The following is a 15680-nucleotide window of genomic DNA, read 5'->3' as shown; positions in this document are numbered from 1 at the left end:
TCACCTTCCACACTTGTGCCAACGTAAATTTCACAAAAGTAGATTGTGCGGACGCACCTCCATTAGTTAAAAGTTCTTTCTTAAAAATGCTAAAGACCAGACAAAAGGCTTTTGCAGACCCAGATGAATCGTTGCCGTATAACACATCAGTCGTGGCTACCATTAGGACCACTGATGAGCAACCCATCTATGCCAAGCTTTACCCATATCCAATGGGAGCAGCTGATTTCGTTAATAAAAAACTCAAAGGTCTGCTAAAAAATGATATAATTAAAAAGTCCGTCTCTCCCTACAATAACCCAATATGGGTAGTAGACAAGAAGGGCACTGATGAAGCAGGCAATAGGAAAATGAGGTTGGTAATGGACTTTCGTAAACTTAACGAAAGAACCGTGCCTGACAAATACCCTATGCCAAATATATCAATGATATTGGGGAATTTGGGGAGAGCCAAATTCTTTTCAACATTAGACCTCTAGTCTGGTTATCACCAGATCATACTCGCTGAACGCGACTGTGAAAAAACCTCTTTCTCTGTGAACGGGGGGAAATACGAGTTCAAAAGACTCCCCTTTGGATTAAAGAATGCAGCACGCATCTTCCAAAGAACCATCGACGACATACTGCGAGAGCAGATTGGCAAATTTTGCTATGTTTATGTCCATGACGTAATCATCTTTTCAGAAGATGAGGAATCCCACATTAAACACGTGGATTGGGTCCTAAAAAGCTTACACAAAGCAAACATGAGGGTCTCCATCGAAAAGTCACGTTTTTTTTAAGAAAAGCGTGAACTTTCTTGGTTTCATAGTCACCAGCACTGGCGCCACGACGGATCCTGAAAAGGTTAGGGCAATACAGGAGTATCCAGAACCTAAAACACTGTTCGAGGTCAGATCATTTCTAGGCCTCGCAAGTTATTACAGATGTTTCATTAGGGACTTCGCCGCAATAGCAAGACCCATCTCGAATATCTTCAAGGGTGAAAATGGAACAGTCAGTAAGCTAGGTCCAGAAATATAAAGGTTAAATTCTCTGAAGTGCAGCAAAGGGCGTTTCAGAAGTTGCGCGATATTTTGTCATCCGAGAATGTAATGCTCAGGTACCCCGATTTTAAGAAGCCATTCGATCTAACGACCGATGCTTCGGCTCACGGCATAGATGCAGTTTTGTCTCAAGAGGGTCGACCTATAACAATGGTTTCAAGAACATTGAAGGACATCGAGGTTAACTATGCAACAAATGAGAGAGAGTTATTGGCTATCGTATGGTCACTTGCCAAGTTAAGGCACTATTTGTATGGGGTGAAAGACATTAATATCTTCACTGACCATCAACCCTTGACCTTCGCAGTTTCGGAATCCAATCCAAATGCGAAGATTAAAAGGTGGAAAGCGCGCATTGATGAGTCTAAGGTACGTATCTTCTATAAACCTGGCAAGGACAATCTGGTTGCGGATGCCTTGTAAAGACAACAGCTCAACGCTGTAAATTAACAAGAAGTTGAGTCCTGCGCAGCAACGATCCACAGTGAGGTATCTCTCACCAACACCATTGAGACAACAGACAAACCCTTGAATTGTTTTCAAAACCAAATAGTGCTAGAAGAGGCGCGTTTCCCCTTAAAACGCAGTTTTATTCTTTTTGGAAATAAGAAACGCTACTTGATCAGCTATACTGGCATCGAATCGCTGCTAGACGAGCTCGAAGATGTAGTTTCACCCAAATGCGTAAATGCTCTCCACTGTAATTTACACACGCTTGCAAAGATACAAGAAAAGATCAGAAACGCTCAGACGACGCTCAGAGCTAGGGAGAATGCAAATCGGCAGAATAGGGTCTTCGACGTTGGTGACAAAGTTTTGGTCAAGTCCAACCGACGGTTCGGAAACAAACTCACACCTTTATGTGATGAGAAGGCCGTGGAAGCAGACCTGGGGACCGAGGTCCTCATTAGAGGGAGGGTGGTCCACAAGGACAACCTAAGGTTTGGATCCATATTACTCCTTTCCTTATCAGTGGCTTCGGCACATGTCACCGACTACTCGCGTGCCAAGTACATTCCCATCGTCGACGGCGAAATCTTGGTATGGGAAGAATACGCCTATGTTAGGCACTCGGCAAACCTCTCAGAGTACGTGCGAATGGTGGAAGAAACGGTCAAATTAATTGACATGTTCCTGCTATCCCACATGAAAAAACTTCTAAGTGTAGACACGGCACATCTACAAGACCTATTAGAGGCGTTAGGCACACACCATAAAGTCGCCAGGAGTTTAGATTTCCTAGGATCCATACTGAAGGTTGTGGCGGGTACACCCGATGCCGGTTATTTCGAGCAGACTAGGCTCACTGAAAGGCAACTAATAAATGCCAACAATAGACAAGTAGAATAAACACTAGAGTTCAAGACCAGCTTAACCAGTTAACAATCACTGTGAATAAAATTCTCAGCCTCCCTTACCTTCATCGTTTGAGTGAACGTAATTTGGAGGTGATACAGCAATTCAAGAAAGACATTTGTTATATATTACAAAAACATTGCTGAGCCACAAGGCCAGTAATTAGCAAAGAGAGCGAAGTCAAACTCTCCACCATAATCGTCCTAAATATCACTGGACTACGCATCGCTGGACGAGAGACGGATCAACAACGCCTCATTGGACCAGCAGATCGATTTAATTTGTACATGTATATATTTAAAGCTATAAGCAAACACCCATTTAATAATTAATAGTTTGCTTATACATATATGTTTATGAGTATGTGTTTTATACCCTGAACCCATTAAAAATGGGTATAAGGGTATATTGTATTTGTGCAAAATCTAAATGTATGTAACAGGCAGAAGGCATCTCCGACCCCATAAAGTGTATATATTCTTGATCAGCACTAATAGCCGAGTCGATCTAGCCATGTTCGTCTGTGTCTGCCTGTCCGTCTGTCCGTATATATGAACGCAAGGATCTCAGAACCTATAAGAGCTAGAGACTTGAAATTTTAGAGGTAGATGCTAGTGCCTGCGCAGATCGAGTTTGTTTCCGATAACCGATAACTTACTCCGATAATCGATAAGAATCGATATCGATATCCTGTTTTTTGGGCAATTTTGGTAAATAATAAAAGCTAGAGTCACCAAACTTGACATATAGCTTCTAAAATAGAATATATATATGCATTTGATGTTGGAAGAAGAGGGTTCAGGGTATCCCCTAGTCGGGAGCTCCCGACTAGAACCTCTTACTTATTAATTGTTTAAATAGAGCTTTTCCTATAAGACCGTTAAAATATGAGTGGAATTTGAATAATAAGAAGTTAGCTGTTCCCTCTTGTTTGATTTCGTCAAATAATTTTAACGTACACATGTGGTTTAATGTATGTGTGTTAATTATTATTTTATAGTCTTTGGTGTTGTTAATTTTATGTGAAATTCAAGTGGCACAAATATTGTAGATCCTCATCTATAAGAAATTTTAGTTGTTTCCGAAATGGGGAATGGGGATGTATGGTAAGAGTGAACTATGCATGTTTTTGCTTATATACCCTGGCTGGTCCTGCTATTACTGGAATTTCATTCCTTTGAAGGACTTCTTTGCCTGTTTGATTGGTTTCGGCATCCATTTGGTCCCGAACCTTGGTTAGCTTGCTCTCTGTTGCCAAATCTATCTGGTCTTTCCTGTGATTCGTTCATACGTCTAGCTTGTCTTTGGTTGTAGGAAATTCCTTTTTCAGTAGCAGCTATTTTATAAGTTCTCTTGTCCGCGAAGTGGGTTATAAGTTTGTTCTTTATTTCGTCCCAGTTCAACTTAGTTCCCGATTGATATAGTACTTCATGAGCTTTGCCCTGAATATTGTTTCTGATTGACCTTAGTATCTTTAGTCCAGATGGTGTTTGGTCTGCCCCTCTTATTAGCATTAATATCTCCTCAACGTTTGTAATAAATTCCCTTAGTCCTTCCATGTTCCCGTCGTATGTTGGCATGGTTATTATTAAATCGGACAATTTAAAGCTACCTATTATTTCTTGCATGTGCAAGTTGGCAGGTTGTGCCGGGGGTATTTCCTGATCCACGGACATGGTTTCGGATGCTTCTCCTTCTCTAATACCTGGGATGCTACTAGTGCGTTTGGCACCTCTTGTAGGAATTCTTCTCCCAACCTTACCTAAGTTAAACATGAACGGTATTATGTTGTAAATATGTAATTATGTGCTGTATATATATGTTGCTTATCTTATGTGTATAGTGTTAGTGTTATATAGTATATCTTAATTTACATGTGTTGGCTAATTTATATTATTATTTTATTTTTGTCTTAAGTTTTGTTTGTTTGGTGTTGGTCCTCCGTGTAGTGAGAATGAAGTTTTATTGGTGTCTGTAAAAGGTATAATATAAGTATGTGTTGTTTATGTGCAATGTATCAAATCTCTTTCTGACAATGGAGTGTGATGTGAGAAAGAAAAGGAAAAAATGTTTACGTTTCAAATGGTTTCGAATTTAATTTGGTGCTTTTTTGTTTATAATTTGATTTGTTCTTAAAGACAAGGTTTGTGCAAGGTGTACTACTTGTTGTCATAAATGTGCTGAGGCTAGGCTAAGACCCTTGCTCGCTGCAGTGATCTTGCCTAATGGCGGACAGACATCAGTTATGTAATGGTTCATCGTCTTACGATATTGCAATTTCGGTGTGCCTACTATGTTGGCATTTCGTATTAACATGTTGCGTGTCTTTATACCCTTGCAGAGTGTATTATAATTTTGTCGTGAAATGTGTAACCCCTAGAAGGAGACATCCCCGACCCCATAAAGTATATATATTCTTGATCAGCATTAACAGCCGAGTCGATAGAGCCATGTCCGTCTGTTCGTCTGTCTGTTTCTATGCGAACTAGTCCCTCAGTATTAAAGCTATCTTTATGAAACTATGCAGAATTCCCTCTTTCTGTTGCACGCAGCACATATGTCAAATCCAGCTGGATCGGACCACTATATCATATAGCTGCCATAGGAATGATCGGTCGAAAATTAAGTTGTTGTATGAAAGAACATTTTGTTTCTCAAGATATCTTGATCAAACTTGACATTTATTAGTTTTACTATGCTCCTCATATGTAGGCAAAATCCTATTAAGATCGGACCACTATATCATATAGCTGCCATGGGATCGATCGGTCGAAAATTAAGTTGTTGTATGAAAAAACATTTTGTTTTTTTAAGATATCTTGACCAAACTCGGCATTCATTATTTTCCCTGTGCTTCTTAGATACGGGCACAGCACTATAAGCATTATGAAAAGGTTGGGTCTGCAAGGGTATTAGATCTTCGGCTTGCCGATCCTTCTCGTTTTTGTTGCAAATTATTCTTGCTCTTTCCGATAACTTGATATATACACATGCATGCATACGTCATATACGTCTTTATTTACGTCATGGCAACGTCTTTATGTGCACACAAGCATTTTGGGCTTTATGTCTTGAACTTTATTTCCTTTTTATACCCTGAACCCATTAAAAATGGGTATAAGGGTATATTGTCTTTGTGCAAAATGCAAATGTATGTAACAGGCAGAAGGAAGCATCTCCGACCCCATAAAGTATATATATTCATGATCAGCATCAATAGCCGAGTCGATCTAGCCATGTCCGTCTGTCCGTCCGTCGGTATGTATGAACGCAAGGATCTCAGAATCTATAAGAGCTAGATGTAGGTGCTCCTAGTTCCCGCGCAGATCGAGTTTGTTTCCGAGTTAGAGTCACCAAACTTGACTCATAGCTTCTAAAATAGAATATATATATGCATTTGATGCTGGAAGAAGAGGGTTCAGGGTATCCCCTAGTCGGGAGCTCCCGACTAGAACCTCTTACATGTTTAATAATATTACTGTGTTTTCTTCATTCTAACTTCACGTTTACATTTTAACCAGACTTACGTTATTGCTAATATAATCCTCCACAGCTTTCGGAGTGTAAGTTCCTGAAAGGCTCTTCTTCTTGTCCTCTGAGTTGCCGGCTGCGCCAGTTACCTCCTTGGCCGTGGTCGATGGGAACAAGTTTGTATGGAACGGTTAAGTTTTCTTTTGTAACCCTTTGGTTATGTAGATATTAAGTATGAATTGAATTTAAAATGAAGACATGCACGTCTGTGCAGATTAAACAGTAAATGCGATCTGATTTATTCGTCCAAGTGTCGTTCTTAAGTAGCCTAAGTATTACAATATATGAGAGTGTATGTATGTATGTATGAATGTGTGGTTGCCGTTGGTGGGTTCAAGACTGCTGACTTGACATCTCAAGTGGTCGCTGATGTTGATGTTTCTGCATCCTGTTAAAATGCTGACATTGGTGTTTGTACAATGTAGGACAATGTGGTCAACCTCTTGTTGGTATGTAGATACATATGTACTTACATATGTGTCTATGTACTTATTTGGTGGTTTGAATATGGTTTAGTTGCGATGTATTTATTTGCTGCTTATTGGTGGTTTCGTGGGTGGCGTGACTGATAAGGTAACTCGCGATGTACTTTTCGACCGACCATTATGTTTCTTTTCGTCCGCTTTGTGATTTGGATTCAGCTCACATTCTCATCGCCTAACTCTTGCAGGTGTTCACTTTGTCCAGTAAAACATGGTATAGAATGTATTTGCTAGGGTATACCCTACTATCTAATACCCTAGATTTCCATTTTACTCTTCTATGATATTTTTTCTCCCCTTACCTCTTGGTAGGGTATGCCCACTCTTGAGTATGTTGAACTAAAAGTAGCCTGTGTTAGTTTATACATCACATTTTTTTTAAAACACTTATTTGGGCATACTGGTGTGGTCTTAATCCGCACAAATACCAAGCCCCTAAACGCCCTTTTTGTCCCTGCTCGGGCGACACTTGTAAAGGACTAGCTGGCCGGGGTACAAATAGCAGTCTCACCACACGTACAGGTACACGTACTCACGTTCTCTTAAACGGGTCAACCCTGTACTTTTTTTACAGGGTATGACCATGTGTCCGTTTACGTGTCTCTCGAGGCTCAGTGGCCATCCACTGTGTCGCTTTCCTGTCGTTAGTCGAACACACGCATTCACTCCCCGCGTGGACGAGCCTAGCGGAAAAGTGCATATGCGGAACGGCCGAGCTGACCTTCAGCGAGCGATGGATATTGCCCGAGATTAGTGTTAATAAGAAATAAAACGATTAGTAGACTTCTTTGTTTACATTGCTTTATGCCTTCTCTGTAGTTATTATGCACTACCCTACTCTGTTTACCTAAAGGTCCTGCTACACTGTCTGGAGCCCTAGCGCTCCGCTACCCACATAGGGTTATGTGCGTCGCTTTATCTTCCTTGACACACGTCTACTTACTCTGATCCTCGCTGCAATAGTGCCGGTACACTCGCAGTAGAGCCGTGCGCTTGCCTCGGTAGCTCAACTTTACCACGAGCTTACGCAACTTCACCTCGGAGCTTTCGCACTTCGCCGCCAAAGTGAACTCGCATTCTCAAGGTCGATGTTGAGCAACCGATCAGCAGTGAACGCTTGCTGCGGCGACCGGCGGTGAAGTTCAAACCTAATCTATGCCCTTGATGACTACGTGGCCTTTTGCCTTAATCAACTACATTTGTATTTTAGTACAATATGTTTAACAAAACTTATATCCTATCGATTTTAGAAACGGCTTCTTGCATTACTCACTACTAATACTTATGTTGCTTATAAACTATCAAAACAATACAACTGTAAATCTAACGGCTCCTTGCCGTGTCTCTACATTATTTGCTTAAACAAACTTAACGTGTCCCTGTCGTGAATCAGGACTTTGGGGTGGCTGATCCAGGTAGCCAACTCACAATATCTAATGCAAGAAGTTCTTGACATCCTTCTTCTTTCTTATCGCGATTTCTTGGGAATAACACTAAACATTGGGAGAGCAAAGATGTAATTAAAAATATACTTAACTATTACAAAGGCGCGTAGTGGGTGCTTCGTAGATTGGTTTGGAAGGCGAATAAGACGCGTATTACATTTCTACAATTTAGGAATGTAAACAAACGAAAAAAAACAGTTCCCTCATTTTTATATATATATTCTTGATCAGCATCAATAGCCGAGTCGATCTAGCCATGTCCGTCTGTCCGTCCGTCCGTCCGTCCGTATGTATGAACGCAAGGATCTCAGAACCTATAAGATCTAGAGAGAGATGAAATTTTAGATGTAGATGCTCCTAGCTCCCGCGCAGATCGAGTTTGTTTCCGATAATCGATAACTTACTCCGTTTCCAAGCAACCGATAAAAATCTATATCGATATCCTGTTTTTTGGGCAATTTTGGTAAATAATAAAAGCTAGATTCACCAATCTTGAAATATAGCTTCTAAAATAGAATATATATATGCATTTGATGTTGGAAGAAGAGGGTTCAGGGAGTTCCCGACCTGAACCTCTTACTTGTTAATTCATATAGTCGTCCACAATCAAATAATTATAGTTCCATCAATGCATTCAGCATTGTTTTCCACAACAGTTTAATGCATACGTGAATAATCATATTAATTTCTCTTTATACCGATTCAATTACAAGCCGCTACATTTAATACAATCAAATTAGTTGTTACAATAGTTGTTTATTTTATGAAAAAGAAATGATAGCACTTCCAAAATGTTAAGCAAAGATCCACCAATGAAGAGTCCAATTACACCTCCAACCGATACTAAAAAATTAATAAGAAAAAAAGTTTAAAATGTTTTTCGTTGTTTCAATTGAAAGATGTTATAAATTTATATGAGAAAATATTGTATTCAGGATAGAATATAAAGTTACTTAAAATTCATTCCATTCATACTGATAAACAAGAAAAACCTAGTTTTCGACCTATTGTTCCGAAGGCATATATGATATAGTAATCCGATGGAAATACGATTTTGAAAACATGAGCGCAGCATAGTGAAATCTCTAAATACCGTGATTTATCAATATATCTTGAATAACAAACAAGTTTCCATACAACAACTTAATTTTCGACCGATCTATCCTATGGCAGCTATAGTATATAGTGGGCCGATGCTGATGGAATTTTGCATATAAATGAGGAGCATAGTAAAACTAGTAAGTGCTGGGCTAGGTCAAGATATCTTAATAAATAAAAACGTTTGTAATACAACTTAATTTTCGACCGATGGTTTCTTTGGCAGATTTATGATATGGTGGTCCGATCTTAATAGGATTTTGCATACATATGAGAAGCACAGTATAACTTATAAATGCCGAGTTCGGTCAAGATATCTGGATAAGCTTAACTAACTTTCGACCGATCGTTCCTATAGCAGCTATTTGATATAGTGGTCTGATCTTAATAGGCTTTTGCATTTATATGGGGAGCATAGTAAAGATATTCTGATAAACAACGATAAAGAAAGGCTATCTTCGGAACGCCGAAGATCTAATACCCTTGCAGACCCAACCTTTTCATAATGCTTATAGTGCTTTGCCCGTATCTAAGAAGCACAGGGAAAATAGTTAATGCCGAGCTTGGTCAAGATATCTTGATAAACAAAAAAGGTTTTTAATCAAAAACCTAGTTTTCGACAGATCGTTCCTATGGCAGATATATGATATAGTAGTCCGATCTTAATAGGATCTTGCATATATGTGAGGAATAAAATAAAACTAACAGATGCCGAGTTTAGTCGAGTTATCTTGCAAAACAAAATGTTTTTTCATACAACAACTTAATTTTCGGCCGATCGTTCCTATGGCAGCTACATGATATAGTGTACCGATCTTAATAGGATTTTGCATTTATATGAAGAGCATAGTAAAACTATTAAATGCCGGGTTTGGTCAAGATATCTTGATAAACAAAATGTTTTTTCATACAAAAACTTAATTTTCGACCGATCGTTCCTATAGCAGCTATATGATATAGTGGTCCGATCTTAATAGGATTTTGCATATATATAAGGAGCATAGTAAAACTAATAAATGCCGGGTTTGGTCAAGATATCTTGATAAACAAAATGTTTTTTTTATACAAAAACTTAATTTTCGACTGATAGTTCCTAATCAGCTATATTATATAGTCGTCCGATCTTAACAGGATTTTGCATATACATGAGGAGCATAGTAAAACTAATAAATGCCGAGTTTGGTCAAGATATCTTGATAAACAAAATGTTTTTTCATACAAAAACTTAATTTTCGATCGATCGTTCCTATAGCAGCTAAATGATATAGTGGTCCGATCTTAATAGGATTTTGCATATATATGAGGAGCAAAGTAAAACTAATAAATGCCAAATTTGTTTAAGATATCTTGATAAACAAAATGTTTTTTCATACAAAAACTTAATTTTCGACCGATCGATCCCATGGCAGCTATATGATATAGTGGTCCGATCCATCTGGTTGTGACATATGTACTGCGTGCAACAGAAAAAGGGACTTCTGCAAAGTTTCATTAAGATAGCTTTAAAACTGAGAGACTAGTTCGCATAGAAACAGACAGACGGACAAACGGACATGGCTATATCGACTCGGCTGTTGATGCTGATCAAGAATATATATACTTTATGGGGTCGGAGATGGCTCCTTCTAGGGGTTACACATTTCACGACAAAATTATAATACCCTCTGCAAGGGTATAAAAGAAAGTTCCTTTGGCAGGGTCCGAACTCGGTTCTTGCCGCCGTTTCTACTCAACAGCCACAAAAAGAAATAATAGTTTCCACGGTAGGTCTCGAACTCGCGACAGACAAAACCATTTGCCACCGCCTCCACTCAACAGCCACACCAATAATTGAGTCTTCGTGAGAAAAGAAACAATTAAAATAGTAGAACAGAAAACAATACGCAATTATAATGCTGTTGATGAATACGAAGCAGACGCGCATGAACGTGTGTGTGTACATGCATACAGATATTCTTCGAATTGGCGCTTCATGAAATTTTCTACAGTATATCTTATTGTACCATAGAATATTTGTGTTTTTTCAAAAAGTCAATTGCTTAAATTAAATTGGTAGGCAGTATAAGTTGGGTTATTAACTTGATTTATAGCTCTGCCGTGTTAGCGGGGAGGTGGCGATAGGTATAAAATGAAAGATACTTGATATATATATAATATTCTAGAAGCAACATATCATGATTGGTGACTCTTATTATTTATCGAATTTGCTCAGAAAACAGGATGTCGATATCGATTTTTATCGGTTGCATGGAAACGGAGTAAGTTATCGATTATCGGAAACAAACTCGTACTGCGCATGGACTAGGAGGACCTAAATACCAAATTTCAAGTCATTCGCTCTTTAACTCTGAGATGCTTCCTTCTGCCTGTTACATACATTTGCACAAATACATTATACCTTTTTTAACCATTTTCAATTGGTTCACGGTATAAAAAGTAGCTCATTAAGAAGGAATCTGCGAAACCACACTGGCCGATAGACCAAAAAATCAAAATAATTCTGATGGTTCAACTTCACAAGATATTTAAAAAGATAATGTTAATCGAAGACCCCAATTTAATAAATCATATTACAAAGCCTAGAATCGCACAGAACATAATTTGCATTAAGAATTCAAACAAGGTTTGGACCAAGGTAGAATGCAAAACCCTATAAATAACCAACAATGACATACCTTATGGAATGCTCCTAATCCGTATATAAAAAGACAGCGTGAAAGTACCAGTGGACAGATGAAAATGGACACTGAAAATGTTCATCAAGTTGCCTCGGTTTCGGAATTAGAAGAAGTGGAGGAAACCCATACATATTACATATAACAATGAATAATATTCAACTTAAGTGTGTAAGGGATCATCGATTAACCTAATGAAACAAAACTTTTAAAATATTTCAATCAAAACTACCAAACTAGACGTAAATACCAGAAATGGTGTCGCACAATAAAAGCAAAGTATTTCGTTAAAACTAAAATTTTTACATTCATAATTTTTCTCAGAAATTTGAGGTAGAGTTTTCTTGGAGGACTCTAAAACACTAATACAATATGCGGTGCGATACAATTATGAAAAGGAACTTAAGGCCGACCGCAATTGAATGCTTTGGTCCATTATCGTCAAACGACGAAGAGTTTAATTGAACAATCAACTAAAAGAGTTCAACGAGCTCAGACTTGATCATATAAACGATGAAGAGAGGAGAAACCGGCTGTAATTTTTCAAAGAAAAGTGACTATCCAAATTAGAAAGAAATAACGATTACATATAAATAAAGCATACCGGTCATGGATTAAATATTGGAGAGATTAGGAAAATGACAATATTTCACTACCATGGACATTGCAAAAGGCCATTGCAGTGGCCAACACAGCCTTCTGAATAAAAAATGGTCATTGCAAGTTCACTCGAATGCCATTTGGGTTGAAAAATGCTTTTCAACCTGTAACTCAACTCAAATTTTCCGCTTTTTATACCCTGAACCCATTAAAAATTGGTAAAAGGTGCATAATCTATTTGTGTGTAACAGGCAGAAGGAAGCATTTTCGACCCCATAAAGTATATATATTCTTGATCAGCACCAATAGCCGAGTCGATCTAGCCATGTCTGTCTGTCTGTCCGTCCGTCCATATGTATAAAAGCAAGGATATCAGAACCTATAAGAGCTAGAGACTTGAAATTTTAGATGTAGATGATCATAGTTCCCGCAGATCGAGGTTGTTTCCGATAATCGATAACTTACTCCGTTTCCAAGCAATCGATAAAAATCGATATCAATATCCTATTTTTTGGGCAATTTAGGTAAATAATAAGAGCTAGAGGATGAATTAAATTTACTTTCAGCCGTTGGTATAAGTTTTTTGACGAGTGATTTTCATTAATGAAATAACAATAAAATCATAAACAGTCTTCAAAATATGATTTGGAATAATAAAACGTATAATGCCGATTTGGAACTAACTCCACTAAAGCTTTGAGGATATCCGTGGACACCTCGTTCCAAAGGAAAGTAACTTCGCACATAGTTTCCTCTTTGCTTTTATGCAAAAAAGCAATTCGTTTCCGCTTCATGAGGAACCACACATTTTCAATAACATTAAAGTCTGGACCTTATTGTGGCCAGTCGAGAGTATTGACACCAACATCTCGTAAAAACGTTGCGATCATTCTGCTTTTGTGGCATGGGGCATTATCCTGCTGCAGAATGAATGACTCACCGATAAGATTGTCTCCGGAAGGGAACGTGTATTGCCCTTGGTTCTTCGAGCCTTCAATGGGAACGATGTCACCAAACCCATTGTATGAAATACAACCCCAGAACACGAGAGACCCTCCGCAATGACTTCCTGTTTTGCAAACGGGCCTATTTTTTTTTTTTGCCAGTGGCAGCCTTACATAAATTTGTTGTCAAGCTGAATTATATTCAAAGGAACTTTCGTCTGACTTATGTTGATTTAGATATGTACGGTATTTCCGTTGCTCATAAAGTCTTGATATTTGCTTCCTTCAAACGTCTTCGAACAGAACGTTGACTGATTGTTTTATTTGCTGTCTCATTCCATTCATTAGCAGCAGATTGAGGCTTTAAATGAATGTTTTCCTTGAATTCCAGCAGAAGGATTCTATCTTCATTTGTCGTTATTTTGCGTTTGGCACCCAATCTTGGCAAGTTGTAAACAGTCTTATGTTTTTTTAATTTATTTATTTGATAATGAACTGTTGGACGCGACAGTTTAAATTCATTTGCAATGTTCTCCGCTATGATTAAAGCTCTGACAACAGGGCTTAACTCTGCCGTTTTTACCATAGTTTTCAGTTAGAAGTTATCGCCTTTATTTTTTTTTTATTATAAAAAAGGGTTAACAAAGTTTAACTAGCAAAAAATTTTGATTGACATTGTTGAAACTCGCTCGATAATTACCACAAAGGTTTCGTCAAAATACTTGTGCCACGAAAAAATTGTTTTCTGCGTTCATTCTCATCATTAGAAAGAGAATGCAGAAGATAATCCACAAATAATTTTGCTTGCACATAGCTATATTTACGCTCTTTCGTTTTCTATTCATTTTCGTACTGTCCCGTAACGGTACTAATCAAGGTGTAGTCCGATAGTCGCAAGTTAGTTTCGTCAAAATATATAGGGTACTTGCCGCCGTCTCTACTCAACAGCCACACCAGACAAAAAAAAAAAAATTATAGCTTCCTCGGTAAGGCTAGAACTCGAGACATACCGCGCCACTTGCCAATGACTCTACTCAATGTGTGTGTGTACATGACAGTGTTGCCATTTATTTAGCAGCCAAAAAAGCTAGATCTGCTTTAAAAAAAACGCAAAACAGTCAAATGTTGTTCAAAAAAAGCGGAACTAAAAGCTGAAATTTTAAAGGTATTTTTTGTTTGACATTTTCATTAAATTCAAGGACTCGCTAATGCCGACTAAATGCAGATAATTACTGTTTGTTGTTTCATCCAACAGCAAACTTAACTTGGCATTACCCCTATTTTTTCAAATCCTCATAGAAATGAGGACTCAAAGCATTTAAAAATATATTTGTGCATTTGGTTCGTTGCATTTTTATTCGGCTAGCCGTGCTGCTGTCATCGAATTGCATATCATACAAACTGCTCAAATGAGCCACTGGATCCACTGCAGTGTGTTGGGCTATACATAAGACTGCGAAACCTCTTGCTCTACTGTAGTAAGCTGGCCATGTGCAAAAGCTATTTTTTTTTTTTTTTTGGGTATGTCCATCAAGCATACTTAAATGTTTTTTGTGGCTGCATGTGCGTTAAAATCGGATAACTTGGCCGTTATATTGCTTTTGCAATAACTGCAATAAGCCCATGTATCGTCAGTAACATCCTTGCCGAGCCAGCTTTTAAGCTCGGTACTCACACACTTTTTGCCTCTAAACAGTTTTCGACATTTTACAAGTCAACGGTTTATTAAGTTGTGAAATTCATTGCCTTAGTGGTGTGAGCCGCGCGTAAATCGCCTAAGCAATTTGAAACTAATAGCGATAGTTATACCAACATGCCAACTTCACTCTTTCCTTTCAAAAATGATACCAACTTCGCTCATTTCAAGTTTAGACACATTTTTGTTAATATTAAATAATTGTATAAAAAAAAGCGAAAAGCAGAATTCCCGCGGCCCGCTGTTTTTCATTTATTCCCGCAGTCAGACTTTCAAAAAAGCCAGATCTGACGGGAAAAAATCAACACTGGTACGTGTATGCAGAAATTCTTCGAATGTGCGTCGCAAACATGTGCACAGTCAGAATACCGCAAAACAAAACAAAAACCGATCTTAATGAAATTTTCTACAGTATATCTTATTGAACCATAGAATATTGGTGTATTCTCAAAAAGTTAATTGCATTAAAATTTTAGCTTAAATTGGTGGGCAATACAAGTTGGGCTATTAACTTGATTTATAGCTATGAGGTATTAGCGGGGAGGTGGCGATAGGTATAAAGTGAAAGATATTTGATATATATATATGCTATTCTAGAGTAAACATATCATTTTTTGTGACTGTAGCTCTTTTTATTTACCCAATATGCTCAAAGAACAGGATTTCGATATCGATTTCTTGGAAACGGAGTAAGTTATCGATTATCGGAAATCAACTCGATCTGCGCATGGACTAAGGAGACCTACAGCTAAAAGTCTCTAACTCTTATAGTTTCTAAGATCCGTGCGTTCATACATACGGACGGAC

This window comes from Drosophila novamexicana, unplaced genomic scaffold (assembly GCF_003285875.2).
Source record: "Drosophila novamexicana strain 15010-1031.04,08,12 unplaced genomic scaffold, DnovRS2.1 tig00000458-arrow-arrow-pilon, whole genome shotgun sequence".
Classification (NCBI taxonomy): domain Eukaryota; kingdom Metazoa; phylum Arthropoda; class Insecta; order Diptera; family Drosophilidae; genus Drosophila; species Drosophila novamexicana.
The sequence above is the reverse complement of the archived record's forward strand: the minus strand, read 5'-3'. Positions refer to the sequence as shown.